Source organism: Peromyscus leucopus, chromosome 9 (assembly GCF_004664715.2).
Source record: "Peromyscus leucopus breed LL Stock chromosome 9, UCI_PerLeu_2.1, whole genome shotgun sequence".
Classification (NCBI taxonomy): Eukaryota; Metazoa; Chordata; class Mammalia; order Rodentia; family Cricetidae; genus Peromyscus; species Peromyscus leucopus.
Genome location: NC_051070.1, coordinates 84,408,901 through 84,436,693, shown reverse-complemented (window position 1 = coordinate 84,436,693; position 27,793 = coordinate 84,408,901). Strand labels below are relative to the sequence as shown.

General features: G+C 49.3%; 1 long non-coding RNA gene and 1 other non-coding gene across 12 annotated transcripts in view; both read left to right on the top strand.

The window, feature by feature from the left end:
- The window catches only part of LOC114709622, a 48,705-nt gene that overhangs the window by 4,253 nt on the left and 16,659 nt on the right, over positions 1-27,793 (top strand). For 3 of the 11 annotated variants that reach the window (XR_005092199.1, XR_005092200.1, XR_005092197.1), the window contains 5 exons: positions 44-4,116; positions 4,943-5,044; positions 10,586-10,750; positions 11,698-11,793; positions 13,081-13,209. This is a non-coding gene — a long non-coding RNA (uncharacterized LOC114709622). Of the gene's footprint in view, positions 1-12; positions 4,117-4,942; positions 5,045-10,585; positions 10,751-11,697; positions 11,794-13,080; positions 13,210-21,497; positions 21,644-27,793 lie in introns of those variants that run through there. The other 8 variants (XR_005092206.1, XR_005092205.1, XR_005092207.1 and 5 more) reach the window with 8 other exon arrangements.
- Positions 22,331-22,437, top strand: LOC114709634. Its single transcript, XR_003736957.1, has one exon. It is a non-coding gene; the product is annotated as a U6 spliceosomal RNA (small nuclear RNA).

Here is a 27,793-nt window from a genome sequence, read left to right as displayed (position 1 = left end):
TCTCTCTTGTAGAACATCACTTTAAACACTGGTTCGATTCTAGGATGAACACAGCAGGCTTTGCTACCTACTCCCAGGAAGGTATGCCATCTGCAGGGGTAGAGGACTGGGACCCCGGAGGTATGTCAAATGGCTCTCTGCTGAGACAGTTACCCATTTGCTCTTTGGAAAGGGTGCTCCAAGACTCTATGGCTGTCTCCTTTTGCTCACACCCCTTTTAAGAGATTCCCTCTTGCACCTGAACTTCAACCTTCCCAGGCCATGGTCTATTCTGTCCCAGGTTACTCCAGTGATCAGCCCTGCAAGACCAACATTCTGGTCATTGGTCAGGGTCTACAAAGTAGCTCCTGCCAAGGTTAGCGTCTCAAGCTCCCTCCTCCCCTGGGAGTAGCACTTTTGAGTTTGTAAAGAACACTTTCTATCCCACACAAGTGCCACCACAGCCTCAGGAGGCAGGCAGGTTGCACAACCCACTTTGAGGAAGAAGAAAATGGCTTGGTGGTTTGGCCAGTATCATACAGGTGTGTGTGGGGGGAGTGGGGGGGCATCTTGTCAAGATCTGAATCCTGATAACTTGGTTCAGTGTCACCAACCCAGGTAGTAGTCATATTTCAAAAGATGCCACTCCTATCCCCAGATGCTGCTGGGAGACAGGATCTCAGACTCATTCATTCAACAAATATTATTGGCTCTAAGCTGTGTCGAGCACAGAGCTAAGTGCTAGGGACCCAACAAAGAGGAGGGCAGATGTGATCCATGCTGCCCCCTCACCTGACATTCTGATGGAGGAAACCAGTCAAACAGATCCCATGCAGAGACTCCTGTTCCAAGGAGCCCTGGACCTAGAGTATTGGAGACATAGGCTCTCTCTATGCCCTAGGGTTGCTTCTTCCTGGCTATGTAGACTAAGAAAGGCTTTCTTGACATCTGTAAGCACGTAGTTTCTCCCCTGGTTTCTAGGTCCTTGCCCTATTCCCACCTTCTAGGTCAAGTGGTTAATGATTTCCTGGCATGAGTAATTATCCTGGTACAGTGTTTTCTTAAACCCAACTTTTCACGGGCACTTGAAGCCAGAGAGGGGCTTCTCAGGTCATCTGACTTGAACCCCCTCACTGAGCAAGAACACCTCAGCCCCGTCCTTCCCAGGAATTAATTTTTGTTTTTGTTTTTTGCTTCCTGTACCTTTCTGGAGGAGATAGAATGCTTGCTCCTTCACAGAGCAGACCTCTGCCCAGTGGTGTGCGTGTGCTAGTAAATGTTTAACATCTGGCTCTCCAGACTGGGGAAAACCTGATTCGTAGTATCTGTTGATTCCCTTAGTGTAAATAGTCCTACCATGGTGACCTGGTGCTGTCTGCTTAGCAGTTCACACACTTGGTGAAAGTTTAACTGCCGCCTTTCCTAAGCCAGTACCAGCAGGCTGCAACACAGAGTTGCCCCCAAGAGAAACCTGGTCCAACTTGCTGGAAAGTTCTTCCTGATGTTGAGCAAAATACTTCATTGTCCACATGCAGCCCTTCACACCTTGATCTGAACCTCGTGAGATGGGTAGATCCTGGGCTTAGCAGAGACGGAACAGCCACCTTCCTTTTTCTGCTCTTCTCCTTCACTTCCTGTCACAAATATTTATTGGGCCCTGGTGACACCGTGGTGCTAGGTACTGTGGCTACACAGACTCTATCTGAGATCCCCTGGTTCCACCTACCCTGCCTGTCCACCTCCCAGACCCCACTCAGACCGACTGACACCCACTCTCCCAAGCCTGTGTTGACTGCCTCCCTTTCTCTTCCTGCCTTGGGCAGCCTGCCTCCCTCTCAAGCCCTCCCAGAGCCTTTATCGTCCCTTTTGGCACTTATCACTTTCTACCTCGGATTACAGCTATTTGTGTACACGGCTTATCTTCCTGCCAGACAGAGAGGCAGCTTGGGCTGTTGAAAGTGTGGACTTTGGAGCCATGTGACCTGGCCTTCCATTCCAGCCCTGCCACTGGGGATATGCGTTCTCTGGAGCTTACACCACCTTTGGGAACCTCAGTTTCCTTATCTGCAAGGCAGGCCTGGTGATAACCACTTCCAAGATGGTTTTGGCCATTCAGTGGGATTAAAATGTAACCCCCTTTTCCGGTTCCTGTCTGGACTTCCATCCTTTTCTGGATAGACTTTGTGCCAATGCCTCTTCTTAGTCTCTAGTTAATTAGACTCTAATACTAGTAACAACAGACACATATATAACAATACAAGATACAGGGTCTTAATCCAAGAATTTACATATGTGGAAGCCTTTCATCCTTCAAAGCTTGGAACTAACCTATTTCTGTCGATAGCAGATAGTGTGCTGGGTACAGTAGCACACACCCATAATCCCAGCGTTGTAGACACTGAGGCAGGAGGAACATCAAGAATATGATGCTAGCCTGGGGAACCTTTCCCCAAACAAAACAACCAATCAATCAAATGGAAAGATAATTTAAGACCAAGGTCACACAGATACTGGGTAAAAGTGCTGAGATATGAACCAGGGACAATCTATTTCAGAGCCCTGGCTGTTAAACTTGATGCTGTATGGCAGTGCAATGAGTGTGCCTTGTGGATTGTAGAGGCTGAGGTTTGGGGTGTCCATAGTGTTCCCCACTTTTGCACATCCTTATCCCAGCCCGGAGATAGAAGTGGAATGATGCAGAGAAGCCACTGATCTGCCCTTTGGGCTTCTCAACAGGTAAAGGGATTAGTACCCAAGAGAGGAACATCTCCAGGCCCTTGGCTAGGGAAGAGGGAGGCCACTGATGGATAAGGCAATGGGAGGAAGCTCACTGAGAGGTATTTGTGATGGGCCTTCACCAAAGTAGACAGAGGAGCAAAGGCCGAGTGTGTTAGTGGGGGAGCATCAGAGGTCCGTCCAGGTAGAAGGCTGATATTTCTGTGCACGCCGTTGGGTAGGGGAGCAGAGACCATGCATTGCTCATGGGCTTTGGAAGAGTGTAGAGCACAGATAGCTGGCCTGACCTGGGCCAAGCTGATACTCAGATTCTCTGGAAGCTCCATAGCTCTGAATTCACTCACCTCTTACTGGGCTCATCTTTCTGCTTCTCCGAGTCTTAGTTTCTCCTGCAGAATAGGCATGAGGAGTGGACCTTGGAGTCCATTGAAGGGCGAAACAGATGGCATGAGGTGGGAGCTGAAACCTCATGAGGCAAGAGATGGGTGAAAGTACTGGGGGGAGAGAGAAGAGGCCATAGGACCAGAGGAGCCCAGCATGCCTGGATTGGGGTGGCAGGTACCAGATCTGCTTAGTCTTTCACACCTGTTTTCTGTTGCCAAAGGCTTGCCAGCTCTCTTGGTGTCTACAGGGGCAGGCAGATCCATGCTGGGCCCTATTCCACCCCCCAGCTTAGGATAGCCCGGCCATAGTTCCTGAAGGCAGGCATTATAGCATAGACTAAGGAGTCCGTGAAGAACATTAGGCCTGTGCCTCAAGGATACTATGAGACCGGCTTTGCCCAGTGAGTCTGTCCAAACCACTGTCCTTACCCTTACTGGGTCTGAGGTGTGTGACAGGGCCCTAGAATGAAGAGGGACCCTTCCCCCAGCCCAGGCAGCCTCCCAGAGCCCTTGGAGGCATAGGGGCATATGTGTATGTGTGTGTGTGGGGGGGGGTACAGTGAAGGGGTGAATTAATCCAGGCTCACCCTCAGGGGCTCTCTATGATGCTAATCTCTTCTGCTTTTGATCCCTGCCCTCCCCCTCCCAGTCCCAGCCCGGTCTGAGCTGAGGCCTTAGCACAAGAGCAAGGATTAGGGCTGCCCTGGGTGAGGCCCAGCATATCCATAATGAAGCAGAAGGGTTTTACCCCTGGGCAGGAGATCAGAGCCCAAGTCACTTGCCTGGCATATGCATTGTACTCTCCTTTGCCAGAACTTCCCCGCTCTCACTTTTCCTCTCCTGGGCTGACCCTCTCTCTCCTCTCCAGAGGAGCTCGGTAGTCCCATGTCACACAGAAGCCCAGTGCACTCTGGGGAAAGGACCAGAGGCTTTGGCCAGTAAGCAGTGGAGTTGGGCCACGAGCTCAGTTAGTGCAGACTCCAGTCCTGCCCTGTCTGTATGAAGGGGCTTTGTTCAGGTAGGTTTTTTTGTTTGTTTGACCAGCATTAGTGGAGGGATCCTGAGTGCCAGGGGTGTACCAGAACACGCATGGTCTTTTACAGTCCTCACAGCCCCTGTTACAGGCCTGCTTGTGGGGAGGCAGAGTGTCCCAAGGAATGTGACCTAAGTGGTGCAGTCTGACCAGACCTAGGACAGCAGCTTATCAGCGGCTGTCACTGCACAAAGGACAAAAAGGCCCAGGCAGATATGCGCAGTCCTTGCAAAGGATGAGCTGGCCTTCTATGCCTGTCTTCCTGTCCATGCTCAGCCTTGTTCTAGACATGGCCGGGATCTTCTTTGCATTTAGAGGAGCTGGGAAGAGAGCCCAGGCCTCTACACTGCTGCAGAGCTGCAGAGGGTACCTTTAAGGATGCCAGCCTCAGGGGATCATAGAGGCCTCTCAGCCAACCCAGCCTCGCAGCAGCCCTGTAAACCCAGGCTTATACACAATTAAAATTTTATTACATTATATTTCCTACATATAAAAGACTATTTGTGAGCTATGAACACATCAGAACGAAAGCTCATGGCCACTCTGCTTAAGAACTGGATTATTTGGGCACTGGGGAAGACCTGCCTCTTGGCCCCCTACTTCCCAGGAGGAACTAGTACCCTAAATGTGATCATTACTCCCTTCCTCTTTTAAACATATCGTTTCAGTACATGTGTGCGGAAACACTGGCCTCACTGCACCTTTAAGACATGGCCTTAGATTCTTCAGTCCCAGAGGACGTGACTTCTTTAAGGGACAGGAGGACCTCTGAGGAGCCACCTGTATTCTCATGCCCCCCCCCTTCTTTTAGGGCCACACGGAACCTCATTTGCCCTCCTGCCTCAAATACTCCAAAGTGGACGCATGTTCCTGGTGCAGCCAACATCTGGCAGCTGGACATTCCTTGAGCAAGGTGTGCTACTGTTTGCTTGGGCAGTGTTCTCCATCTGTAGGACCCTTTCCTTTCCACTCGGGATACCTGGCTCCTTCTAGCTCCAGCCCCAAGGTTTCATGGCAGGGAAGCTTTTCTTGGGAGATCTGATCTCTGTACCCATCAGTATCTTTGGGCAGCCATCCATCTCACAGGGCAGAGATGTTAGGTAGCTAATATCGAGATTCCAGAGGAGCTGAGCATTGGCTCCAAAGCAGACATTCCTAGAGTGACTCAGAATAAGAGAGTGCATGATAGCTCATGGACATCCCTGGGTATAGGGACTTCATGAAGGTGGATTTCCTCCAAGGTTCTGTGGGCTAGTCTGGCCTGTGGACTGGGAGGGAAGTCTCAGGGAGGCTCTTAGGACTTGGGGCGCTCTACTATCCACTTGCTGGATGGATGGGTGAGTCAATATATATGCCTACATGTGGGTATGGTTGTTAAGAGTGTGAGTGCACATACATATGTGTATAATCCCAAGTCCACATGTGTGTGGATCATGATGCAGGGACTTTCTTCTCTTTGTGGATAAGCCTGTTTGATCTTTGAGCCTCACACAAGGCACATATATGGAGAACCTACCATGCACTAGACTACAGGGGCTGGCGGGGGCAGGGCAGTGGACCAGCAGCTGGCTCTTGAGGGGACTGAGTAACTACTCACATGTCATCCTAGACTGCGCACCAGCCCTAGCAGCCTCCAGCACCATAGCCTCAGCCTCTCAGATAGAGTCCCTAGCATCCAGAGGCCTGATAGGGTACCTGCAGGTCAACAGTGGGGCCAGAACCATGAGACCAGCCACCAGTGGCCAGTGCGTGCTTCTCATGCTGAGTGACATCAGTGCAGGGCCTGCCCGACCCACAAGGAAGCTGACAGCAGGAAAGGTCCAGAAGCTTCCCTTTCTCTTTGCTTCCTGGAATGGAAGCTGTGATTTTCCCCAGTGACGTTTGCACAGGTGTCCTCTAGGAGGGCGCACAGCGGTGCCAACAGCAGAGACTGAAGACAGCCTGGAGTAGAGTGAGACTGGACAGGGTGGAAGAGCACCACCAAATGCCTGAAGCAGGAACCAGGTCATCCCTTCCCCAGAGTATTCACAAAAGCACACATACACATGCATGTGTACATGTGTCCAGAGAGGACACAGGAACTAGGGACACACATGCAAAGCTTATTCCAGACCTTTCAGCCTGTCTCTTTATTCAGGCTGTCCCCAAAGAGGACCTTCAGTTGCAGTACCCACTGCAACTGAGTTTCAGGTTGTTGTGTTTGAGGGAGATGAACTTTGAGATAATCAGGGAGTCCTTTCTGGGTCCTTTTGGGCTTCCTTTTCCGGTGACATGGTGGCATGAGCTATTAGTCAGTGATTGTGGGGGTTGGCAGAGTCTTTTCTTACCTTCTATATGTCTTCCTCCCAAAGGCCTGAGTGGAAGCTCCCTCAGAGACTTAGCAGGCAGGGTCTCTGCCTGGGAACTCTGGCAGCCTGGCGGAATATAACTCCTCACTTCCATCCGTGGGGCCGTGGACAAGCTCCTTGCCCCCCTGAAACCTAGTTCCATACCTGCACAGATAAGATGACTACTACCTGAGTAGTGCCTGGAGATAATCACACCAGTCTAGGACACGACTGAGACACTCAGTTGACTCATGCAAGCCCTGTGCCTGGTAGAAGTCACTGGGTTCAGGCTACCAACACCACAGCATGTGCACTTGCCCTGGTGGTCCCAGAAAAGCCAGAATCCAGACTTGGCATTGCCTTACCAGCTGGGAGCCCTGGACATGTCACTGGCCCCCTCTGGCTACAGCTTCCTCCATCTCAAAGGAGCTTATCAACTCAAGGGTTAGATGAGATAAGAGCCATCAGAAGGCTCTTGCAAGTAACAAGCTGGTGCCCCTCTGAGAAGTGACAGAGGACAGGATACCCAGTCTTTTGACATCCAGATGGGCTGAGCTCTGTATGTCCTTACAGAGGGACATTGAGTAGTTTGAGAACCCTCTTCGGAGCTCATCAGGCCCCTGGCTGCTGGTGACGGGAATGCTCCTTTGAGGGGAAGCTAGGTCCCTTTGAAACTGCCAGTCTACACTAGAGGGGCAAAAGGCGACCCGCGTTCAAAGTGGCTCCTCTGGCCCTTAATTACCCTCTGTCACCCATAGGTGGAATTCCACTCAGTTAGCTGAAGAAAGGCACCCACGCCGCTGGCTGCCACATGCCGGTGAGGACTGGGCTTCCCTGCCGCCTCTGCCGCCGCTAGAGCCTCAGTGGCAGCCTGCTCAGTTCTGATTTTAATGATTTCCTGAATTCATTCCATTTCCTACCTCGGGGAAAGGAGGAGAGGTGATCCTCTTGGAAATTCACATAATTGCTTTTATTTGATTTTTATTAAAATGCATTCAGGAATAATGTGATTGCCCCCGTTATCCCGTCGTTCATCAATCCTGCTCAGGGAATCTGGTGAAAAAAAAGCAATGGGTGCAGGAGCCTCCAGGGCGTGCAAGGTGTGATGAGGGCACCTCTCAGTGGCTTGGGGAGTCACAGTCCACCTCTGGCTCTTCCTTTACACACACACACACACACACACACACACACACACACACACACACACGGCTTCTGCTGCATAACATATTCTACACATCCTCCAACCCCAGCCCACTCCTACTCCCTCCCTGCCCACCTTGGAGATACAGGGACTCAGAGATGAGGTCCATGGTGGGAGACCTGCTGCCTTCCCTTGCCCATGCCCCCAGTTCTCTGCACTTTGGCCTGTTTCCAGCATAACCTTTAGCTTTGGGCTCTTAGAGTACGAGGTTAAGAAACCAGTGTCTTGCTGGGTGGTGGTAGCGTACACCTTTAATCCCAGCACTTGGGAGGCAGAGGCAGGAGGATCTCTGAGTTCAAGGCCAGCCTGGTCTACAAAATGAGTTTCAAGACAGCCAGAGCTGTTACACAGAAAATTCCTGTCTTGAAAAACTAAAGAAAAAAAAAAAAAGAAAGAAAGAAAGAAAAAAAGAAAAGAAAAGAAACCAGTATAACCAGTATTTCCTTCAGACCAAGTACAGTCCTTATCTACTTGGCATAGTTAGAATATGGGCAGATTGCTTTGCCTTTCCCAGCCTCTGTTGGCTGATGAAGCTAGTGGAATACAGCCCAGTGCTGTGGTGCCCTCCTGTGATTCCAGTACTAGGAAGCCTGAGGCAGGAGGGGCTCCAGGTCAGTGCCTGCCACAAAGACCAGTTAATGGGACCATGAAGACTTGCCTTAGCATAGAGACAACACAGATTGAGCAGGTAGCAAGTGCCATGCTGTGAACTACCACGGATGCCCACCAGGGTGGATTGGTACCATGTGGCCTTGCCTCACAGGAGTGGATGGGTTCCATCCACCTACCCTTGCCTGTTTGCTAAAGGTGGTCTGCCCCTACTGGGGAGAAGCTGTGCAGAAAATCAGGGAGCATGAGGGTAGACACTCACTTTCAGAGCTCCTTTTGTGGGTCCGGGGATGGGGGGCTTATTTCTGCAAAAAGCCTGTCTTCACTTGAAAAAAGTGCAACGACATTCACCCCGCTTCCTGAGTTTTCACTGTTTCTGTTGATCTTGGTGCAAGTCATTTGGCAATGACCACAGCTAGGGAATGTAGAGAATGGAGGGAGTGGATTTTGAATTTATGTTACTGGGGTCTCTGGTGCTTACCACCCAGCTAAGCATTCAGATGTGGTATCCGGGCCCTACTCTGCACCATTCCTGCCACTGGGATGCTGTTACTATTGTTCTCTGTGGGCCAGACTACACGCCTCCCAGATCCTTGAGAGCGCTCCCACTGAATCATGGGCTCCTGCCCGAGAGCCTGTGTGGCCCTCTGATCATATGCTTTACGGTCCCAGGAGAGGTCCGCCGCTCTCTCCAATCAAGTTGTAGTCTGTCCAGGAGGGGGGGTCCTGTCCTTTCATGGAGAGGGTCAGGCAGTGGGCTGGGAAGGACCTCTAGAGTCTCAGTAAAAGAAATCTCAAGGCCAGAGTTTGAGAAAGCCACTGCCAGTCATAGCGGCCTCAGCCTGGGTTTGTCCCAGGATGGCGAGTGTTCAGTTCTTAGCTGGGCTGGTTTTGGCTTAAGCCACTGTGCTAGGAACTGCATTGCGAGGAACTGCCCCCTCTGGTCAACTGTACCCCTTCAAAATTCTGATACTATAGATGGCCCATGTACACCTCTGGAGGATAGGGAACCCAGAGGGATAGCAACAGTCCCCAAGGCCATGAAAAAGTGAGCAGAGGAACTGAACAAAGAACACTAGCCACCACAGTCTCTGGTTGGTCCTGTGCCTATTCCCATCTCTCCTCTCTGAGTGGCCCAGGCTAGGAGCAGGAGCAAACCCAGACCCTGTAGATGACAACACTGACTGAAATTGGGAGGCTTGTCCAGCCTCAGTTTCCCTTCGGTAACCTGGAGGCCAAGCCCAGGCAGGGCAGGCACCCCAGAAACCAGTTCTGGGGCAGGGATTCTTTAGAGTCTGGGACCTGGGACTTGGATGTGCTGCTGGATGGGTAGCACCTGACCAGCAGTTATCCCGGAAGCCCAGAGGTCAGTGGGCTGAGTTGTCATTGTGCCCTTGGCCTCCAAGCCTTGCTCCTGCACCCCAGCCTTCTGGCTACACCCCAGCCTTGTTCAGCATGCGGCTTCTTTATCAGATCTCCGTTTCGTTTCTCTCTGTGGCAGCCTCAGCCTCAGCCTGGCCCCCGCCCCCACCCCATGGCCCTTTCCTCTCTGAAGTGATGTGCCTTTTCCTGCCACCCCCGTGTGCAGCGCACAGGAGATGTTTGCTCCTCGTTGCTTTCAGAATGCTTCCTTTTGGTGGTGGGGGTGGCCTAGTGACTGAGCTCCAGAGTCCTGCTGTGTGCTGGTGACCTGGGAGGGGCGGCTGAGCCGAATGGAATTTGGGGCGACTGTGGGCTGTATCCACCACCTCGAAGCCTCTGGTGCAGGTTCTGGAGTACTACAGTCAATTCATGCTCCTAAAGAAGCTTGTTGGTCAGAGGTTGCCAGTTGGTTCCTGCTGCAGGGAGCTGAGCCAGAAGGCAGCGGAAGGTCCAAGCTGCTGAACTTCTGGTTTAGTGCCTACCCAGAGTAGAGTGCTATGGTAACCTTCCCACCCTAACTCGCCCTTCTTTACCCGTGGTCCCCGCAGCACAGGGACCACAATAGAATCAAGCAGCAGCGCAGCTTCCCAAAGCTCCTGTGTCAAGCTCTCAGGCTCCAGTGAACTTTAGGAGCTGAATTAGAATTTCATGTCCACCTTCTGGGTGGCCTTAAGCCAAGTGGCGCGGCCTCTCTGAGTATCACAAGGCCTAGCTAGTAAATGAGAAACATGGAAGAGACTCTAGCAGCCAGTAGACTTTGGAGCGAGAATGCAGGAGGCTAGGGGGCCTTGTGTGCTTGACAAGAGCCTGGGGTAGTGGTCAGCCAGGTAGGGGCAAACAGCAGAGGTGAGCTCTGAAGGCCAGTGAGCATATGAGTCCTGTGATCTTGTTCCAGAAAGATCCTGGAGGCAGCGGGACGGAGGAGGACGGCCGGCCACCGATGGGATTTCAATTAGGAAAATTAAGTGACCCACCTCCTCACCAAGAGCAAGAATCATAGATGTTCTCTGCTGCCCACCCGGGACAGAATTCCCAGACTTTGGCCTCCTCCAGCAGGCAAGTAAGAGATGGGAACTCTCCTTTCCTCCAGTCTGGGTCATCCCTGGCATTTCTGGAGAGTGTTGGCACAGCAGCCTCCCAGGACCTGAGCATCTGCTTTTATCAATAACGTGTTTTGAGCCCCTTCAGCACCCCCCCCCCCCAGGCCTTATTCCCTGCAGCCCTTTTCCTGGAGCAGGACCTGGCAATGTGCTTCCAGACCCTCTTTTGTGGTGATACTGTGTTCCCCAAAATATTGTGCACCCTAATAAACTTACCTGGGGTCAGAGAACAGAACAGCCACTAGATATAGAGGCCAGAAAATGGTGGCACACACGCCTTTAATCCTAGCATTCTAAAGGCAGAGATCCATCTGGATCTCTTTGAGTTCAAGGCCACACTGGAAACAACCAGGCATGGTGATTCACTCCTTTAATTCCAGGAAGTGATGGCAGAAAGGTATATAAGGTGTGAGGACCAGGAACTAGAGCTGGTTAAGCTTTTAGGCTTTTGAGAAGCAGTTCAGCTGAGATCCATTTGGGTGAGGACTCAGAGGCTTCCAGTCTGAGAAAACAGGATCAGCTGAGGAATTGGCGAGGTGAGGAAGCTGTGGCTTGTTCTGTTTCTCTGATCATTCATCGTTCACCCCAATACCTGGCTCAGGGTTTGATTTTATTAATAAGGCCATTTAAGATTCCTGCTACACCCTTTTGCCGTCACACTGGGCTAGGACCTCAGGCAGGGTGGTTATCTCCAGTATTCTCTCAGATAACGGACCTCCACGGCCTGGGTGGGGCTCTGGACGTGACCCTCCCATTAAGTTGCTAAGGAGGCAGAAATAAAACCACTATGTCCCTGCTTTTCCATCTTGGTAGGAGGAGGGTATGTGACTGGGACTACCTTTTCTTCAGCAAGCTTTGATGTTTTTTTAATTATTGCATTTATGTATTTATTTAATTTTTATGGGAGGAGCAGCATGTGCCACTGCCCAGTGTAGAGGCCACAGGACAAGCCGCAGGAGTCCCTTCACAGCGTGCATCCCAGGGATTGACCTCAGCTCATCAGGTTTGGCAGCAAGCATCTTTATACACTGAACCAGCTCGCAGCCCACTCTGCAAGCTTCTTCTTTAGACAAAGGCGGCTTTGTCTTCCACAGTCACTGGGGCCATTGCACCCATTTCCCAGATAGACAAACCAGGGCCGAGGGCCTCCCTCTCTTCCTCCCTCCCTTCCTCCCACCTTCCCTTTCTTCCTTCTTTCCTTCCTTTCTCCCTCCCTCACCCCCTCCCTTCCTTCCTTCCATCTTCCTCCCCTTCTCTACCCTACTCTCCTTTCTTCCTCCCTCCCTTCCTCCTCTCTTCTTTTCCTTTCTTGGTGGAGCTTATGTAGCCCAGGCTGGCCTCAAACTCAAGCTCCTCCCCCTTCAGCCTCTTAGGTTCTGGGTTACAAGCCTGTGCCAGCACACCTCCAGGCTTTGTGTTTCTCTGCTTTGGGGCCTGAAGGCTGTAGCAGAACAGCCTCACACCTGCCAAGAACCAGAAACTACCTCCCTCCCCTTCATCACCAGGACTTGTCCAGTAAGAGGAGTGAGTCCCAGAGAGCTAGCTCCTGAGGGCTGGGAGTGGGAGAGGGCCACACAGGGCAGAAAACAGATGCCTGGCCCAGGCTTGCCATGTGATCTGGCCTTTCTCACGACTGTGAGGGTGGGTCTTGGGCTTGGCTCTGACCTTGACCCACCGAAGCAGGATGCCATAAGATGCCAGGGGCCACACTATCACAGGCCGTGGGTCCTCAGTGGTAGTTAGAACAGACTGGATGGCACAGACCCTGCCTATGCTTCCTGGGCCCTGGGAAGGGAGACAGAGGTTCGAGAGCTTGGTAGTGATGGAGCCAGGGTGGCCAGAGTTAAGTCTCTTGAAAGGAAACTCAAGAGTGTGGTATTTTATTTGATATCTTTTAGTTTTTTTTTTTTTTTTTTTTTTTTTTTTTTTTTTTTGAGACAGAGTCATACTAAATAACTCTAGAACTCGCTATGTAGACCAGGCTGGTCTCCCATTCACAGAGATCCTCCTGCCTCTGCTCCCGACTGCTGGGATTAAAGGCGTGCACCACTCCACCAGGTTTGATGAGTATTTAAGCAGGGAATGTGGCTGATTGGTGGTAAAGTGCTCGTCTAGAACCTGTGAGGCTCTCAGGCTCCCTAGCACCGTGGCAATAAATAATGTGATATTTCACGTACCTGCAAGTTGTAGTCCAGCTCCATGACCTAGCTGTAAGCCCTATGTGACAGATGGGAAAACTGAGGCCGAAAGAGTTTGTGGGCACTCAAAGATCTTTTTCTTACAACTACAGGATCAGGACCAGGACCACTGTTCTATGACGTTAAAGCTCCTGAGCTGCAAGACTCTCTGTGGGACAGACAGACAACTGAGACTCAACTTAACTAGTCCTGTCCATGTTGTGAGCCATGGTGGGTGTCAGGTAGGGAGAATGAGATACCTCTGACCTTCACCTACCGTCTCCGTGTTCTTGGGCTGTCACGGGGCCTGTCACTGAGGTGTCCTGAGTGCCTGGGTTTCCTCCCATATGAAATGAGAAGCCTGATGTTTGCTGGTTCTGATGCTTAAGGAAACTGATGCTTACTGGATAGATCTAGGGGCCAGCCCCGGGCTAAATGCTTGGGGAAGCATTTTTTCCTATGGATCCCTTATCCCAGAGTTGAGATTTGACTCAGAGCCAAGCGTAAAGTAAAGTGTTTTCTACTTTGGCCCTTGATTCAATTTCTCTTTGTGGCTCTCTGGTCTGAAAGTCTAGGGGTGCAGTTACAGTGACTGCCTGGAGGAGTTACCTAAGAGAACAGGTGGAATCCCTGGCCTGCGGAAGGACGGGTCAAGGTCGTGCTGTGCATGTACCTGATCTGTCTGGCTTCCCCGGGTCCCAGCAGCAAGCGCTAGAGCTCAGCTCAGCCAAGCCCAGACGTCATTTGGGGTTGCCTGGTGCCCCAGGCCTCCTTCCACATCCTCGGTCCGTCTCACCCTGTATGGCTCCCTGCCTGTCTGCTTCATGATCTTACATCCTGAACAAGCTGCTGACCTTTGCACCGGGCATGTCCTGCCTGCTTGTTCTTATCCACCTCTGCAGGGCCAGCACACCTATCTCCTCTGCTGGATTTCCCAGGTCACTGGCTGTTATCCCCTCCCTGTAGCTGGCCCTGGCATGACCCATCCAGGGTCATGCCCCCACAGGGCCCTGTGCCTACTCTTTTGACCTTGTATTTCCAGTGACTTTCTTTCCCCAAGATCACCCTAGGAGTAGGGCCATAGCCAGACTTTAGACCCACAGAGAAAGATCCCACCTGCTTGCTCGCCCCCCGCCCCAAGTGATGCAATTTCACTCGAGAGTAGGTACGTAAATGTCTTGTTAGAATGGGGGACAAGGAGACTGGTCTCAGGCAGGTGGCTCTGTTGTAAGGCATGGAGCTCCCGGGGGCTTGGGAACTGCTTGTTCCCTTGGGAAGTACTCAGAGGCCCTCCTGCCTGCTGTCTAGATAGGAACTTAACCGTCCAGTCTGACCCACCTGGAGGCTCCAACTCTATCAGTCCCCTCGCCCCCCCTCAAGGTAGTGTGTGTGTGTGTGTGTGTGTGTGTGTGTGTGTGTGTGTGTGTGTGTGTTGGAAGGAGGAGGATTCTGTTTCCATTTATGTCTGGGTAGCAGCCCTCATGTTTCAGATAAGCCCCAAGCAAGGTCACATGGAAACTGGGATTGGGAATTGGGGCAGTCTGCTTCATCATCAGCCCTATCACCAACCAGGCCAAAGCTTGTTCATCTCCTCAGATTAGGTAAGATTGGGCACATTCAGGATCACGTGGCCCTAGACCACTGGCTGCCTCTGACCTGACCTCCTCACCCTTGGGTGTCACCCTTTGGGAGGGCCTTCCTTCCCAATCTACTTCTAGTGTCTGGAGAGGGACTTTTGGAGGCCCTGGTATGATGTGGAGACAGGAAACGGGAACACTCTCTGGGCTTTCCTGAGCTGGGATGCAGGGTTCCTGTCCTGGCTGATTGCTGTGTGATCCTGGTTATTGTCACTGGGCTTCTGTTTTCTTTGCTAAAATGCATCCGTTGTACAAAGTCTATGGGGCCTACCTGTCATCCCAGCACTTGGAGGGTTGAGACAGGAGCATCAAAAATTCAAGGTGCACGCCCTTAATCTTCACACTCAAGAGGCAGAGGCAGGTGGATTTCTGTGAGTTTGAGGCCAGCCTGGTCTACAAAGTGCGTTCCAGCATGGTCTGGACTACATAGAGAGACCCTGTCTCAAAAAAAAAAAAAAAAAAAAAAAAAAAAAAAAAGGCATTTTCTGATTGTCAGCTCATTTACTCCCTGCCAACCTGGTGAGGAAGGCTTGTTTAAAAGAACTGGCAGCACGGAAAGGCTAAACAATGAGGCTAAACAACCCTTTTCAGGTCTCACAGCCAACACGTGAAGACAGGGGTTACACAGCCCAACTTTCTGACTGACTGAATGCAGATGCACAGGGATGGGAGGGCTTTCAGAAGTGTAACCATGGCAACCACAGGGCTTTTTTGTAGCTTGCCAAGGAACTTTCCAGTACTACCTCATTGACTCCCTATGATAAGTCCCCCCAGGAGATCCACTTTACAAGGAGTAAACTGAGGCACATTGTGGAACTTGGACAACATCACCCAGTTCTTACTCACAGGTGGACTCTAGGAAGTCTGACTTGAGGATTTACAAGGACATGGTAAACAAATCTCCCAGTGTGTAGGATATGGAATATAGTGGGTACTCAATAAATAATCCCTGAGATGCATAGAAAGAAAAAACCCACAAAGGAATTAACCTCTGGGCCTGGGGACTCAGCTTTGTCTCCATGGCTGCCTCTGGTAAGGCCAGATGATGATGTTGATGTCTTCTTCTCTGCCTTACAATATCAAGGCAGAGTCTCTCACTTGAACCCAGAGCTCATGATTTGGCTAATTTAGCTAGTCAGCTTGCCCCAGTGAGCTCATCACTGCCTCTGCCTCCTGCGTGCTGAGGGTACAGGTGGGCTGCCATTCCCACTCAGCCTCTGTGTGGGTGTTAGGCATCGGAACTCGGGTCCTCTTGCTTGCAGAGCCCCCTTTGACTCCCCCATTTCACTGGTGACTAGTATTCTAGTCAGTGGGCATGGTATAGCCCCATTCACCAATCAATATATGAATGACTTGTTTTTACTTTGGGGATTTTTTTTTTTAAACAAAACACATGTGAGCACCAATGCATAATTGGGCCTACTGTAGATGAGTGTGTTTTCATTTCTCTTGGATCAATACCTAGAAGTGGATTTCTTGGGTGAAGGGTAAGAATATGTTTCACTTTGTAAGAAATTGGTGGGATATGGAGATATTGCCCTGTTGCTCAGGGCTCTGGGTTCAACCCCTAGTACAACATAAACTGGCCAGGGCAGCACTCAGGAGGTGGAAGCAGGAGGATCAGAAATTAAGGGTCATCCTCAGCTACCTGGCAAGTTGTAGGTCAGTCTGAGCTATCTATGAAAAGGGGCAAAAAGGAGAAACAGGCAAATTCTATTGCATGTATTCACACCACGTCAGCTACCAACAATATATAAGGATATCATTTACCCCATATCCCTTATTGATATCACCTGTCACTCCTCTGAGCTATTTTGGTTAGTACATGATGGTAACTTTTTGCTGTTGCAATTTTCAATTCCGTAATGACTAATGATGCTGAGGAGATTGGACATTTGTCATGTGCATGTACCTTTTTTATTTTATTTTATTTTTTTGATTTTTTTGAGACAGGGTTTCTCTGTGTAGCTTTGCTCCTTTCCTGGAACTCTCTTTGGAGACCAGGCTGGCCTCGAACTCACAGAAATCCGCCTGCCTCTGCCTCCCAAGTGCTGGGATTAAAGGCGTGCGCCACCACCGCCCAACATGCACCTTTTTTGATGAAGTATCCATTTGAATCTTAGGCCCACTTTGATTGGGTCACTGGTTTTGTCGTTACCAAGTTGAAAGAGTCTTCGTGTAAATTCCTGTTACAGGATCTTTGTCAGATTGACACACCATAGGTATTTCCCCGTACCTGGGCTGTAGCTGGTCACTCTCCTAACAGAATCCTCCGAGGAGCAAAGCCTGTACAGTTAGTGCTTTCCATGTCATATTTAAGAAAACCTCCGAGGTTTTCTTCTAGATGGTTTATGATTTTAGCTCTTGAGGTTGAACTGTATGCAGACTGATTTTGACTCTGTGAAGTAGAGTCAAGGCTCACACAAACAGCCATGTGTCTTGCTTACTGTATCGGAGCTGTTTGGCTATGGCTCTTGCTTTGTTCCTAGCATACCTTCTGTTTCTGGGAGGGTTTGTATTGTTTGTTTTTCAAGACAGGGTTTCTCTGTGTAGCCTTGGCTGTCCTGGAACTCACTCTGTAGACCAGACTGGCCTTGAACTCACAGAGATCCACCTACCTCTGCCTCCCAAGTGCTGGGATTAAAGGTGTGCACCACCACCACTGCCTGGCTTTGGGGGTTTTGTTGTTTTTGTTTTCTTTTTTCTGTCCTTTGTGACTTTAAATTATTACTTTATATGATTCCTTTTCTCGTCTTTCTTTTTTCTTCCCTCCCTCCCTTCCTCCCTTCTTTCTTTCTTTCTTTCTTTTTTTTTGAGACAGGGAATCTCTTCTTTCTTAGTATATCAATTATACTTCCTTTAAAGATAGTTGACCTAGAGTCCCTTTTCTTCTCCTTATGTACGGATTACTCTGCAATGCCATACTCCTGGGCTCCTAGGAAGGCCAGTGCTTACCTACCAGGCATGCAGTATACATTTGTAACTATTATGACACTGTTTTCAAATAATGTTACATTGTTACACCAGCTATAAGTATCCTGTAGTAACAAAGTATTCCTGGCTTTCCTCTTATCTCTCCTGTAAGGTCTTCATTTCAACTCACAAATATGATAATTGAATACATTGTTGCTATTATTGTGAACAAAATGTTGTATCAATTGTGAAGAAGAAAAGTTTTTTTTTTTTTTAATTTTAGTTTTGTTTGTATTTTTTATTTTTTCCAGACAGGGTTTCTCTGTGTACCGTGGCTATCCTAGAACTCATGCTTTAGACCATGCTTTTGCTTGAAGAATATTTTCTTCTGATTACTGATTTAAGATCTTCCAAACAGGTTTTTACGTATAGAATAGGGTTTCACATTAAAACTTGATTCCTTGCTCCCTCTCTCTCTCCCCTCCCTCCTTTCTTTCTTTCTTTCTTTCTTTCTTTCTTTCTTTCTTTCTTTCTTTCTTTCTTTCTTCTTTCTTTCTTTCTTTCTTTCTTTCTTAACATTTTTCCCTTTTATTAAGAATAAGTTCTTCTCGGCCAGGCAGTGGTGGCGCATGCCTTTAATCCCAGCACTTGGAGGCAGAGGCAGGCGAATCTCTGTGAGTTCGAGGTCAGCCTGGTCTACAGAGCAAGATCCAGGAAAGGCACAAAGCTACACAGAGAAACCCTGTCTCGAAAAACCAAAAAAAAAAAAAAAAAAAAAAAAAAAAAAAATAGAATAGATTCTTCTCTCATAAAATATACCCCGATTACAGTGTCTGCTCTATACTCTTCCCAGTTCCTCCCCACCTCCTCTCCACTCTGGATTCATTCCCTTTCTCTCATTAGAAAAGAACAGGCTTCTAAGAGATAACAACAAAATGAAATATAATAAGATAAAACAAAAACCATCACATCTAAGTTGGACAAGGCAACCCAACAGGAGGAAAGGAATCCAAGAGCAGGCACAAGAATCAGAGACCCATTCGTTCGCACACTCAGGAGCCCCATAGAAATACTAAACTGAAAGCTGTAATATATATGCAGAGGACCTGGTATAGACCCATGCAGGCCTGTGCTTGCTACTTCAGTCTCTCTGAGTTCATATGCGCTTTCTTCGGTAGATTTAAAGGGCCTTGTTATCCTGGTATCCTCCATCTGGCTCCCACACTCCTTCAACCTCTTCTTCTTTGGTGTTCCCCGAGCTCTGAGGGGATTTGATGGAGAGATCCCATTTAGACCTGGGTGTTTCCCCAGTCTCTCTTTCTGCTGTCTGACTGTGGGTCTCTGTATTTGTTCCCATCTGCTGCAGGAGGAAGCCCCTCTGATGATGACTGAATGAGGCACAGATCATATTTATCTTTCTATCCTTGAATACATTGTTGCTATTATTTTGGGCAAATTGTTGTCTGTTGTATCAATTGTGAATAAGAAAAAGTTTCTTTTACCTCTTTTTATTCTTTGTTACTTTCCTTTTCTTTATGTAGCTTGGAGGCTTTGACTTGAATAGTTTTCCTTTTCTCTAAAGAACTTCCTTTTGCATATGTGTGTGTGGTGTGTGTATGTGTGTGTTGCATGTGCATGTTGTACAGTTGCACACATCCATGCGCTGGCATACAGAGGCCAGAACAGGAAGTCAAGTGTCTTTCTCTAACCATCTCCACTTTATTGGCTTGAGGCAGGGCCGCTCACTGAACTGGAAACTTGTTGTTTTGGTAATGTTGGCTGGCAGGCCAGTGAGCTCTGTGTCTTCGGTATCCTATACCTGACTTACAGGTATGTGCAACCATGGCCAGATTTTTATGAGGGTGCTGGTAATTTGAACTCAGGTCCTCAGGCTATCTCCTCAATCTCTAAAGAACTTTGTTTTACATATTTTACAAGGCAGGTCTAATGTACAGATTTCCTCATTTTTTGTTTATCTGAGAAAGTCTTGCCATTTCATTTACTTCTGAAGGCTAACTTGGCAGGAAACAGAATTTGTAGTTGACCTTTTTCTCTCTCTCTTAACTCTTTAAATATTTCATCTTATTCTTTTTTTTTCTTCCCATGAATGGTGTCTGGGAAGCATGATTCAATCCTTATCCTTGTTCCTATACATGAGAGTTTTCTTCCTTTCTTATTTCTTCTCATTTCAGTATTTTTTTCCTTCATCATTGGTTTTCTGCTATTGAGAGGAGAGAAGGAGGGGGGAGGGAGGGAGAGAGAGGGAGAGAGAGAGAGAGAATATTCATTCTAGTCACTGTTCTTTTAGCCTCCTGGGTCTACGTGTAGTGTCTGACATTAATTCTGAGACATTCTCAGTCATTAATGGTTCAAGTATTTGTTCTGCTCTTTCCTGTTACACATGTAGCACATGGTCTGAAGCCCTACAGTCTGGATATCCTGCTCCAGTTCTTCCCATCTGTGTCCTCTTTGCAGTCAGTCTAGTTTTGGAAGTTTGTAGAGTTGTGTCCTCAAGCTCAGAGACTCTTTCCTCTACTGTGGCCTGTCTCCTAATGAGTCTTTGGAGGCCATGGGATGATGTTGACTGCCATGTTCTATCATCTTCCACCTCATTGCCCTGAGACAAGGTCTCTAATTGAGCCTGTAGATAGGATAGTGACCAGCAAGCCCCAGCATCTCTATCCCCACAAAGCTGATGTTACAAAGCATCTAAGTGGCTATGGTAGGTTTTTACACGAGTGTTAGGGATTTGAACTCAGATCCTCATGTCTGCACAGCAAGTGCTCTTACCCATTGAGCCATGAGACAACTCAGCTTCCACCTGACTCCTGGGACTCCAGTCTTGGGAAACTGGGTCTGCTTTCCATCACTTCTAGGTTGCCTTTTCTCAAATGTCACAGAACCCACCAGCACGAAGTCCTTGTGTCTGGCTTCTTTCCCTTAGCGTATTGCTGGTGAGCGTCTCCATGCATCTGTGTGTTTTTCACATCTAGGTAATTCTGTTATCCATCCATTTGTCATTTGTGTGTCTGTTCAGGGCTGGCACATGGTGAACCAGTAGATGGACGTTCAATGGCTGAGTTGAGAAATGATGGCCAAAGGTAGACACACTCCTTTATAAATGGTCAGAATCAGGCTCTAATGTGAACCGGAAGGGGCAAGATGATGGCACTGGTCATTAGTTACTTCAGAGTATTCTTATTCCGTGCCCACTCTTGTGCTGGCTTGGGACAGGTAGTTCCTGCCCACCCACCCTGAGCTGCCTGTTTTGCTGAGGAACAAACTACTCTCCAAAGACCATTCAGGCAGATAAGTGGGTCAGGAAGGAAGAGAAGGGAAGACTGTGGGTGAGAGACAAAGAAAAGTGAGGGAGGGTACAGTGGAGTAACCAGCAGGGCAGTCCCTCAGCAAGAGGTACAGGCTCATACAGGCTTCCTAGAGAAGCCAAGGCCTGCCATCAGGGTATCTATTGGCCCCTGGAGGGAAGGGGGTCCCTACAAGAGGAGCAGTCATGTGAAAGCTCATGGGTGGAGCAGGCAGCAGGCAGGAGGGCCAAGGCCAGCTTGAGTATCAGGAACAGTCAGAAATGAGACCTGGGAAAGTCCTGGGGCAGGTGTGGAGAGCCAATAATTCACATCAAGTGTGACTTTTATTAGGAAGACAATGGGGACTGATGAAGGTATTTAAGCTGTGAAGGAACATAATTAAGGTCTGCTCAGTGGAGAAGGGACTAAATGCATGAGTAGAGGCTGGGTTGTGGAGAGATCCAAGCAGCCTAGGCTTGGAGAGAACAGTTTCAATTAGATGATCAAAGCCAGTTGAGAGGCTGCCCTACCAAGACCCGGGACTAAGATGTTCTTTGTCTGTCTGTCTCCGTGTGTCTGTGTGTCTCTGTGTCTGTGTCTCAGTGTATGTGTGGACGTGAGAGCATGTGCCTGTGGAGGTCAGAGGATAACCTTGTGTGCCATTGTCATTTTCAGGAATGCTGATGTCCACATCCTTTGAGACAGGGCCTCTCTTTGATCTGGAGCTCACCAATCGGGCTAGGCTAGCTGATCCATGAGTCCCAGGGATCTCTCTGTCTTTGCCTCCCTGGTTCTGGGATTACACATATGTGCCACCATGCCAGGCATTAAAGAATAAAAAGATTTTGACATGTTTGAGTGTTTTGTTTCCATGTATGTATGTGCACATATTAGGTGGCCACAGAGTCCAGAAGAGGATGTCAGATCCTCTGGAACCAGAGTTGTCGGCAATTGTGAGCTACCATGTAGGTGCTGGGAACTGAACCCATGTCCTCCGAAAGAGCAGTAAGTGCTCTTAACTATGGAGTCATCTCTTCAGTCCCCAGTGTCTGGCATTTATACATGGGTTCTGGGGATCAAACTCAGGTCCTCATGCTAGGAAGGTAAGCACTTTACCCATTGAGAGAGACATCTTCCTAGCCCCTGAGACTGACCTTATGGGAGGTGGAAGCAGGGCACCAGTCTTGGGACTCAGCAATAGAATAGATGGGAGTTCCAGTCTTGGGAGGAAGAGCAAGTAAGGAGGATGAAGTGGGGGTGGAGACAATAAGCAAAGGGGAGAGCTGGGAGGGTCGTGTGTCTGCAAGATCTTCAAAAGGAAGGTCCAGGAGACAGCTGGGCGTTTGGGTCCGGGAAGGAAATCAGGCTAGGCCTGCAGACCTGGGGAGCATTGGAATGCAAGGCACCTCAAGATCCAGTCTCGGAAGTTCTGCATTACCCTTGCTGACCTAGTTTATGTCAAAGCAAGGTGAAGGCAACGCCAATCAAAGGATGCAAGAATTGACTCCGTGCTCACTTCGGCAGCACATATACTAAAATTGGAACAATACAGAGAAGATTAGCATGGCCCCTGTGCAAGGATGACATGCAAATTCGAAAAGCGGTCCATATTTAAAAAAAAAAAAAAAGAATTGACTCTGCCTCTTGGTTTGAGGAACTGCCAAGTGTTAAGGAGATCTTTCAGGCAATGCAGGAGAGAGTGAGCTAACATGAGAAGAACAGATGGGCCCAACAAGGCAGTAGCAGGTGTAGGGCTCATGGTGCAGGGCTTGGGGCACATGGGTGAGGCTTGACTTGAGGGAGAGAAGGACATGGGACAACATTACAGAAGGGAAGAGCCAGCTCCCATTTTTGAAGAAGATCTGAGCAGCTCAACCAGCCATGAGGTTCCCAGTGTCATAAAGCACTCTCAACTTGTCCCTGTTCTCATAGGGCAGGTAGTGGAAAGCACACTTTACTGAGGGCTTATATGTGACCTTAATCAGTTCTGATGGCCCTGTGAGGGCTGTCCGTTGTGAAGTTTGCTCTACAGGTGAAGCCATGGAGGATCAGGGAGTCTCTTCCCAACCTTCCGTGAGAACGACTGTGCTTATTGTCTGCACATAAAAAGATGTTTGCTCTTTTCTTTCCAAGGAGCAAGAAGATGTCCCTGTAACTCTTTGGTTGGAGGAGAGGCCTAATAGTGGAGGAGAACTTTGTTGAACCCTCGGAAAGGGGGTTAGGATGTGGGGGCATGCTTGGCCAGTGATAGGATGGAGCTGAGGACTATAGGTTCAAGTTCTTTACAAGTAGGGATGGGGACTACAGAGAGATGGCTACCTGCAAAAGCCATGGGCTGGTGGCCACCATCCTCTCCCTTCCATATCACCATACACAGTGATAAGAATAAAAATAATTTATGTCATGTGACTGCTTTTTAACTAGCTGCTTTCAAGACTTAAGACCAGGATTATAAAAGGCATGCATTTATAAATTATTAGTCCCGAGCTCATAAGCACATAGACTTTGGTAGCACTTTAAATTAATTTATCGTCATTCATTGCAGCTGTCTGTGATGTAAACCTTCAGCTATAAATTTGTACCATAGTCTGACACACCATTAACTAAGGTGCTGCCCGAGCCAGAGCACATAGTAAAACATCCCAATACAGTCTCTGTAGGGATGGATGTCTCCCTTCTCCTCCTCCTCCCTTCTGCTCTCCCCTCCCCTCCCCTTTATTCTTCTCTCTCCTCTTCTCTTCCAATGACAGGCAGTGTGGAGAGAAGGCAGATGCTTGGGAGTTGTGCTCACAAAAGAGTAAGTGTGGGCTGAGGCGATGGCTCAGTGTGAGTTCAGATCCCCAGCACCCACACAGAAAGCCAGTCACGGCACCTGTAATCCCAGTGCTGGGACGGGTAGGAGAATCTAAGAGCTCACTGACTACCAATCTAGCCAATTGGTGAGCCCCAGGCTCAGCAAAGAGACCCTATTTCAAAAACTACAAAGGGAAGTGAGGCAGGAAGTCACCTGATGTCAACCTCTAGCACACATACACAGAGGTGCACATGCCTGCATATGTAGATGCATACATATGTAACACACACACACACACACACACACACACATACACATACACACATACACACACACACACACACACAGGGGTGCATGGCGTGCCTGTATATGTAGATACATACACACCATACACACATATCACACACACATAGAGGTGCATGTGCCTGCACATATAGATACATACACACACCTCCCTGTCTGTCTCTGTCTCTCTCTCTCTCACACACACACACATTCACACACACACACACACACACACACACACACACACACACACACACACTAACTGAGAGCAAGACACACCGTGGCCTGTGGCCCTCCACAGAACTCAGGGGGTTCTGTTCCAGTGCACAGAGAGGACAGGGCTCGTCTAGCACAAATGAGTAGCAAGTCCTGCGAAAACCACTCCTCTAGAACCAGAGGACATTGTACTGCTACCCTTAAGCAAGAGGACAAACAAGGAGACGGGAACAGGAAGAGGAAGAGGAGGGTTTGGGAGCAGAAGAGATGCAGAGGGAAGGGGGGCAGACCTAGAAGAGGCAAGAGACTCAGGGGAAGCTGGAAAGCGGAGTGACGTCACGGGTCACATGGTATGCTTTAGTGAGAGCTGGTCAGCACTGGGACGCCAGAGCTCACATCCAGCCTGGTGGCTGACTAGCTCTGTGACTTTCAACCTGCTGGTAGCTCATGTGCTCTTGCCTCAGGTTCTCTGCTGGAAAGGGAGCTTTACTGGCTCAGAGGCCCTGGCTTTGGTAGCTACATCATTTGGGAGTGGGCCATGCTGAAGTGGGATGCAGGGGATGCTATGCTGAGGTTAGGCCGGGATGGTGGGAAGGTTCTAGAGTGCTGCTGGGTGGGTGTAGAGGTAGCCCCTTGCCCCAGAGGCCAGCCATCAGAGCTCTGCAGGGGTGGAGTGGGACTAGGGAGTACACACATCCTTGGAGGCATCACAGCATGTGTTCTGGGAGCATGGGTGCACGTTCCTGCCCTGACCTGCAGAGGACAGTGTATGTTCCATTCCAACCTGACACAGGGGTGGGCAGCGCCTTTTCCAACTCAGCCTCCTGTCTCAGCCCTGGGAGCCCTAACCACTCAATGTCTGGTCCTGGAAGGAGGCTATGGATATCTAGATGGCCTCTCCTGATGTTATCTGGTGTTTTTCTTATACTCTTGCGGGCAGGGGTCTTTATCAAAACTTATCCATCCACCTGCCTTGTTCTTCCACAGCTTCCAGATGAAAAGCCTAGAGTGGATGGCATCAGGAGTGGTCCCCAAGGATGTGCTTAGGGAGTGTGATAGTCGCTCTAACAGCTTAGGCAAACAACAGAAACTAAATGAAGGGCCCTTCCTAGCAGGGTTCTTCCTGGACACAGTGTGAGCCTTCATTTTTCTATACTCATCCATGCAGACATCAGCTGGGATCCTGGGCCCCAGAATGCTGCAGATCTGTCTGTACACCCTCATTATTCTCTTAGACTAGGCCTTTGGGTTTGATGTTGCTGTCTCCTCATCTGCTTGCTGGTCTAGAGGGGTCATGGCCATTGGAGGTCATAGAGGCTGGGTCTGTGCCTTTATTGGCTTTTGGGGCTCTGATAACCAACCTCAGCTTACCTTGGTAGTAGAGTGAAGAAGTGTCATGTGAAGACAGGAATGAATGTGTGGACACTCCCCCTGGGGGCACAGTCATTCATGAACACGGCTCTGTAAAGTCTTCATGGGGATTTGAAGGTAATCCCTGTTCCAGCTGGGGAGGTGAGCCTCAATCCAGCTGTGTCCAGGGTCTAACTGGGGCATCTGCCTTGTACATGTTACCCTGGAGGGTGTGTGGACCCCTGGCACCAGGAGGAGAGTAAAGGACTGAGATAGGGACACCTATGACCTGTGACTTCAGAGCTCAGTCCTGGAATCCAGGGCATCCCGCTGGGCGGCTGCTCCTGTCTCCTCTTATCTACAGCCAGACCTCGAAGAGCCAAGAACCAGTCCTATTAATCAATTACCTACTTACTGCCTGAGCTGAGAGCAGGGCTGCCTGGCCAGATAAAGACCAGGGGAGAGGGGGAAAGGACATGGGTTCAAGAGGGAAACTTGTTCATTTATCTAGAGCTGCACCTCATAATCGCTGCGCATTGCTACATGCACCCCAGTGTGTATATCTCGGGGCACACACATCACCTCTTTCTTGCACAGCCCCATCCTACCTGCACCTTCCTTTTTTTATTATTATTCTATTTCTTAAATTACACTCATGATATTCATTAATTACACTCATGATATTAATCACATTTGTGGTATTCATAGATTACATTTGCAGAATGTATATATATGTAATATATATATTATATATATTTTAATTTTAAATGCCGAATGTCATTTATTGAAGGAGGGAGGAGGTCTTAAATACAGGCTTACAGCACAATGGGAGAACCCTGGAGGGCAGAAGTTCACTACTGATGTTTTACAATCTTGCATCTAAGCTGTTAACTCCCATTATTCAGGATACACAGACAAGGAACTTCCCTTTAGCATTCAGGAGGGTGAAACCTGGCAGGGAATTAGCATAGGGAGGATATCAAGGTCAAGGTCTGCAAGCAAGGCAACAGTTACCCAGAACGGGGGCCAGGGCCCTACAGGTCCCCCTTTAATTAAAAAGTGAGTTTCTGACTTGGGTTGCGTTGGACATCAGCAGGTCACCTTACCCATCATGGAGTCGCCTGACCAGGCCACACAGGCGCTCTGTCTTAAGTTGCTGCACCTTCCTTCTTAAGGCATACAAACCACAGCCCAGCCACACCTGGATGCCCCTGGATGCTCCCATCCCCACACAGGGCCACATACCTGTGAAGATATTCCACCCACCCACCCACCTCGGCACCCCTGTCCCATGCTCTAACAGTCGGGTAGCACTCTGTGTACACATGCACATATCAACCCCACACTGGTCCAGGCTGAGGGTGGGTAACTCCTGAGGTGGGCATGGCACAGAGAGAATGGCCTCAGGAGGCTTCTAAGGGCAGATGGACCCACTGTCTGCTGGAGGTGGTTGGTTTGATCTGAGTTTTGGGCCATAATGTGAGTATAACTGGTGAACTCACTGACCATATGTATGGGGCCCTGGGCAACCTCTGTCTGCAGATTTTACCTCCACTTCCTCATTCTGAGATGAGAGAGCTACCAAGCTTGGGCATTCTTAGGCCCTAGTCCGTAACTGTCAGGGTCATGATTTGTGGATGGAGAGTCAGTGTGTGGTATTGTTTGCTGCTGTTACTGCTGTTGACTGGCTTGACAGAGAATTTCCTGGAAGCCCTGCCCAGGTACCTGTGGCAGGAAGTCCCGCCTCCATCCCTTGGTGCTGGGCATTTGAAACTCCTCGTTCCTGCTCCAGGTCATTTGGGCCCTGCTAGAACTCAGCCCTCCACACAGATTGGGCTGTGGCAAGCTACCGAGAGGTCCCACTGCGTCCTCAAGCTCTGCTCAGCTTGACTATGGCTGCCTCTTCTGTTGACACCCAGGAGCCTCCTCCCAGGCTCTTGGGACCTGGGGTACATGGTAGGGTTCTGGTATTTTTGCTTCCCCTCTGTACAGGTTTTCAGTAGAAGAGTGGAGAGTCCAAGGGAGGATAACACCACACACAGAGGCCCAGGAGAACCTGAGGAGACTCAGTCATGGGCAAGGGATGTGTGTGACCAAGGTTTGGGGGAAGGGAAGGAATGCTCATATGCAGGGGGAGTGTGTATGTGTGTGTGTGTGTCAGTGTGTCAGTCGGCAATGTGAGTGTTGGTGTTGGGAGTCAGATGGAAGCAGGAGAGCTGGAGGTGTGTGTGTGTGTGTGTGTGCGCTCGTGTGCATGCATGTGCGCAGATGAGTGTGTGTTCTATAGATGTCTGTGTAAACACAGACACTATCTTAGTTTGTGAAT